Here is a 6,000-nt window from a genome sequence, read left to right as displayed (position 1 = left end):
AATATCCAATACAGTTCTTTCCCTATCCAAAGTGCTAAAACAAACAAACCAAAAAAACAACAACAAAAACCCAACAAAAATATTCTCTTCCCTATGCATTATGTCCCTAAATATATATGCTTATTCTCTGAAAGATGAGAAGGAGGGAGACAGGACAGGAAATATACTAATGATTGTGGGCAGAGACAGGATGCTTGTGGTTTATGCCCTGGACCCTAGTCCTTGTTGGAACTAGCTGTATGTGTCCACCCCTCTCCATACTCTAAGGAAGATAAATTGCTTTATTTTGGACAAATTACTTAATCCCTCTGGGCCTCAATTCCCTCAATAACAAAACGAAGGGATGCTACTAAATGATTTTAAGATCATCAGGGTTCAGTAGGGTTTGGCTATCTGGAAAGGGGTAAAACGGAAAACTCCTTCAATATACAATAAAAATAGAACCTAGACTCTAAGGTTTTCAAGGGGAAACAAACTGAAGTTGCTCAGTTAAATTCCTGTAGCTGCTGTGTAGCTTTGGCTATTTGAAATTTTAGTTGTAATTTAAATGAGCAACTCTGAGCAACCAGTTCCTGGTGAACAGAAGTAATTGCATGAAAAAATAATCATTAAGGTAACAAACACGACCAAAATGTTACTTGGTTTAGAAATTAAAATTTAAAGCCAAATGAACAGAAAATAAACCAACATCGTTTTGATAAAGGTTCTTTTCTCAGTCTCTATTTGAAGGCAAAGAGGGCCAGTTTGCCTGGTGGGTGCACATTTGGTGAGGTCTGACCGCCAGCAACGAATGTACAAGGTCTCTCCCAGTAATTGGCAGGGGAGAGGGAACAGAGGAGCAGAGGGAGAACCCGGGAGGGGAAGTAGGAGGAGTGGGGTGCAGAGGTGAGAGGAGGTGGGGGGGAGAGAAAGGGGGTGGGGGAGAAGGCCTGGGGGAAAGAGAGAGGGGGTGGGGAGAGGAGAGAAAGGGGGCGGGAAGAGAGGGAGAGAAAGAGAGAAATTGGCGGGGAGGAGGGGGGGTGGATGCTTTGCTTCTAGTCCACACTGAACACACACAGACAGACGCACACAGACAGACAGTCCACACTGAAACATTAGTGTTTGCATCTAGTCCACACTGAACACACACAGACAGACAGACACACACACATCAAAGAAAGCCATGTATGCATTTTCTTCACAGCCTCCGCTCGGCTATTACTAGCCTTGGCCACCGCGCCCCGCCCCCCGCTCCTCCTCCCGCCCTCCCACTTCGCAGAGGAGAGGAGGGAGGGAGCGGGTGGGGGAGGCAGCCAGGCCACGGGAGGGCGGGGCTAAGGGGAAGTGAGCGCGGGCACGTGCACGGCGGCCGGCGAGGGGGCGCGCGCGCGCGCGTCCGTGGGTGCCGCGGCGGCGGCGCTGGAAATGGCAGTTGCCGGGCGGCTGGCGTAGCGCGCGGCTGCTGCTGGCGCTGGGGGGCTGCTCTGGCCCGGGACGGGATGGGGGCTCGAGAGCTCGGGGGCCGCGGCGGCTGCTGCTACTGAGCGCGCGGGGCAGGTGAGTGCCCCCGGCGGGTCCCGTTGCGGGGGAGGCGGGGGAGAACCCGGATGCGGCCGCGGCGGCGCGGTCTCCCCCGGCGGCGGCGGCGGCGGCGGCGTCTTGTGTGTGTGTGTCGGAGTTGTGCGGTGGTGTTGTGCAGTGGGGTGTCGTGTGCGGTGTGGGGGCCCGGGATCGTGGCCGAGGCCCCGGGCTGGGGCGCCCCCGGGGTCCCTCCCGGGCCGGGGCACTGCGACTCGGTGTGGCGCAACCTGCCGCGCTGCTCGCCGGCGCCGCTCGGGCTCCGCGTCTTGGTGCCTGCGTCCCCGCCAGCCTCGGGGACCTGCGGGGCCCGCGGAGGGCTGGGGGCGTCCGGGGGCGCTTCGCATCCCCCCGACGCCTGCCACGGAGTGGGGAGGCGGAATGCGGGGTGCGGGGGAGAACATGTCGCGATACTGGTGGCTTTTGTCGGAGTGTTTGCGAGAGACACGTCACGATTGGCGGCTCTCGGGCGACTTCTCGAGGAGCCTGGGCGCGGGTGCGGGTGCGGAGGGGTGTCCGCAGTGCTTGGTGGGCGTGAGCTGCATGGGGTACCGGGGCTGGGGGCGACCCGGGCTCCAAGCCCCGCTTAGTTTCCTGAAAGGTGGAGAGGAAACTCCCCGGGAGCCGCTGCCAGATGTTTTGATTCCTTTCTGCGGGACAGTAGCAAGCTCCGGGTCTGAGCTAGTAAATGGAAAGACGGAGCATTGGGGGTGGGGAAGAGAACGAAAATAAAGGTGGAATTTACTGCTGTGGGTGAAGAAGATTTACAAATAAATCTCTGCATCTGTCCATTTATTCCCCATGACGAGATCAGGTTGCCTTTTATCGTTGAATTAAATTTAAGTCTACGAGATGCTGAGGGGATGAGGCATTTGGCTACTCTTGCTAATTGATGGCGGCAGACGTACATTTAGGGGCAAATTAATTTCCAAGGTGCTTTCTTGTTGCTACAATTGAATGAGTTGTATGAGTTACAGTTGAATGTGGTTTGGGAGTTTGTGATTTTCTATGGGCCAGAAGATAATGATCCTTTCTTTGAAAAACTTTGTAATACCTTTCCAAATATGTGGCTAAGAGGAAAGTTAAAAAGTAAAGTGAAATAATTTTAAGATTGTTCCTTGGCCTGGTGGGACACAAAATTTGAAATGTTTCAATTTTATAAAATAAAATTATTTTATGACGTCTCAAGTGACAATCTTTACTGTTATTTGTTACATCCTATAAACATACAAGAATATGGAAAGAGGCCTCCTCTGGATTGCTACATTCGAAGTGAATAACAAGTGGTTTTGTAAATAATTATGGGCAGGGTTTACAGTGAAGTCATAATTAGATTTAGTACTTTTTAGAAGCACCATACCATTATTTAGAAATGGTTCCCAATAATAAAGGCAGCTCCCAAATACAGGAAAAACTCTTAAAAGAACTAATTGGAGATCTTTTATGCTTTGCTTTAGTTCTTAAAGACAGAACTTTGGCAGCCATATTAAAATGTATACCAAAAAATTTTTTTTGAATCTTTAAAAATTTATTTTTATTTTCAGTTCCAAATTCTCTCTCTACCTCCACCCACGCCTTCCTTTGCCCATTGAGAAGGCGAGAAATACACCTGTTACACATGGGGTCAATAGTATGAAAATATTAAAAAGGTAGTCAGCATAAGTTTCTTAATCTCTCTGGAATCCTGTTTGTTAAAAAGAAAATTAGTTTTTAACTGGTTTAAATGTATTTTACCTTGATTGTTCCTGTATATGCTTCTCGTAGCTGTAGGGTGGTGGAAGGTAGTCAGATTGAGATTGTTATACTTAGGGAGCTATAAATATTTGAATGATTCTTGTTTGTGTGCTTTCTTTTTTTTTTTTTTTTGCTTTTAAACATAAATTTCTAGTTGGCTTCTTATTTACACCACCTACGTTTTGAAAACTATTAGCATTAAACCTGAGACTTTTGAATTACAGTTTATCAAATTTAAATTTTAAATTTGAATGTGAAACACTACTTAATTAGTTATGAAAGGCAGATTAGTGTAGTGGATAGAATGTTGGATTTCAAAGATAGGAAGACTTGGGTTCAAATCCTGCCTCTGCCCCCTACCAGCTGTGTGACTTTGGTCAAGTCACTTAATCTCTCTGACTCTACTGCTGAGTTATAGAAAGATTAGATTCTGTTCTTCCTTAGTGAAGAGGTCCCACACTGAGATAATCAAAAATTCTTGACAGTGACTTTAAGACTAAGGAACAAATATTGTTATCAACCCTCCACATGAATCTTATGTTAAAGATAATTTGAGGTAGGCTTTAGGAGACTTTAATTTTAGTGTTAGCTTTGCCACTCATTTTCCTGTTCTGTCATTTAACCTATCTAAAATGAGTTGGGTAGAGTAGGTGATTTTGAAGGTTCTTTCTAGACCCAACATTTTATGTCACTGCTTTTTATGTTAGATCAACTTTACCCATTCTATGTATCCTCAACTCCAGACTGCTTATGTTGTGCATTTAAAGATGGTGCATATGCTCAGACTAAAAATGTTAATGAATGAAAAGTACTTGGTGAGAAGAACTTGAATTTTAAAAATAAATCTTGCCAAACTTTTTACTTGAGTGGTGTCTCAGTGCTTAAGCTTTAGCTGTTATTCTAGACAGAAGCTCCAAGCAAGCTTTACCTTATATTGTTATGTAAAGTTATGATCATCTCTAAAAAATTTAAATTTGGCTAGAGTTGAAGTTGGAGGCATATATGATTTAATCTGGTTTTACTTCAGTGGATAGGATTCTATGTAAGTGTACTTGTGTTTTAAAGCTAGCAGTATATTTGTTTTTATTACACAACAGAAAACCTTTGAATTTGGAAAGTAATTGCATAAATATTTTAATTTGATATCAAGATCTTACATCATCTAATTTATAAGTTGTGTCCTGGCCAGTTGTTTTCAATTGATTACTGTTAACTTCTTAGTGGAGTTGAGATCTTTGTTACTGTGTATGAAGAAAAATTTGTTGATGCTTCTTGGTTTGTTTCTTGCCTTAGACATTCATTATAGGACAAAGATTATTTAGCTTGTTAGTTTTGAACTTCCCTCATATAACTAAGTTGTGCTGAGACATAGGCAAAGGAGAAAGAGACACAGGGGAAAGTTATGGGAGATTAGGGACAATGATTGATTGAGGAGGATAAGAGCCTGAGAAGAAAATAGGTTATATATGTGACATGAGAGTAGTAGAAAAAATTTTGTAGGTAAAGTTAGAAGAACTTTGTAGCAAGATAAATAAGTTAAAAGATGTGTTTTAAAAATAATTGAATTGTTGCTTTTTAGCTGATTTGTATTACAATGGAAAGAGCACTGACTTTGATATTGGAGAACTTAGGTTCAGATTCTGTTTTTTATACTTGTTGCCTGTATGATCTGGGAGAAGTCACTTAACTTCCCTTGACCTCAGTTTCTTCTCTGGTAAAATGAAGGGGTTTGAATAGATGACTTCTCAGGTCTCTTTCCTAAAATTATGATTCTGTGATTCTAGTGAGGCTACCTCTGCCCATTGGTTCCTGTTCCTCTTTCCACCCCCACCCCCCACTAGTGCAGGGGGGGGGGGGCCCACACAAAAATTTTTTTTTTTTGTCTGTGTACGTTTTGTTTTACTTAATAAGTACATGCATATATTTCTCTGTTAGACTGTGCTTTTTGAGGACAGAGGCCATTTTCACTTTATCTGTAGCTTTAATCCTATTGCAAAAATCTTCAATATAATTTTCTTTTAAAAATTATGTCTTACTTTGAATACTAGATGACCCATAGTAGGAGTTTAATAAAAGCTTGTTGATTATAAGTCTAGACATAGACTAGATCCCTAGGGGAAACTTCTAAGTCAAAAAACAAGTCATCACACATTTATTAAGTGTTTACTACTAGTTCAGCACTCTGCTGAGCCCTGGGGATAAAAAGGAAAGCAAACAGCCCCTGACCTCAAAGAGCTCACATTCTAACATGGGAGACAACATGCAAACAAACATGAACATATCTATATCTCTATATGTGTATGTATGTGTATGTATATATGTATGCATGTATATGTATATATGTACGTTCATACATATGCATATATATACGTACCAGACAAATTGGAGATAATCTCAGTGGAAGGCACTAGCATAAAGGGGTTAAGGAGAGTCTTGTAGAAGTTGTGATTTTGGTTGAGACTTGAAGAAAGCCAGGAGGCAGAGATGGAGCTAGTGCCAGACATGGTCAGACTTGCATTTTAAGATCATTTTGGCCGCTGAGTAGAGGGTCAGAGTGGGGAGAAATTTGAGGCAGCAAGACTAAGTAGAAGGCTATTGGAATAGTCCAGGCTCTGGATGATGAAATGTTCCTTATTCTCCATCTTATCTCATCAGACTTCCTAGGTATTCTACTTTCTTCACTGCCACCACCACCAGAGATTAAGATTG

The 6,000-nt window shown here is 43.5% G+C and overlaps 1 protein-coding gene across 2 annotated transcripts in view; it reads left to right on the top strand.

Annotated features, from left to right (window-relative positions):
• The first annotated feature begins 1,476 nt into the window (after window positions 1–1,476).
• PIK3CB (phosphatidylinositol-4,5-bisphosphate 3-kinase catalytic subunit beta) overlaps window positions 1,477–6,000 on the top strand; it is a 183,012-nt gene continuing 178,488 nt past the window's right edge. Inside the window, exon 1 of one of the 2 annotated variants that reach the window (XM_027845225.1) lies at window positions 1,477–1,536. The gene's annotated coding sequence lies outside the window, so the exon portion shown is untranslated. The remainder of the gene's footprint in view (window positions 1,537–6,000) is intronic. The other variant, XM_027845227.1, reaches the window with a different exon arrangement.

This window comes from Vombatus ursinus, unplaced genomic scaffold, assembly GCF_900497805.2.
Source record: "Vombatus ursinus unplaced genomic scaffold, bare-nosed wombat genome assembly UNPS02014959.1, whole genome shotgun sequence".
Classification (NCBI taxonomy): domain Eukaryota; kingdom Metazoa; phylum Chordata; class Mammalia; order Diprotodontia; family Vombatidae; genus Vombatus; species Vombatus ursinus.
This window is presented reverse-complemented; position numbering and strand designations above follow the sequence as displayed.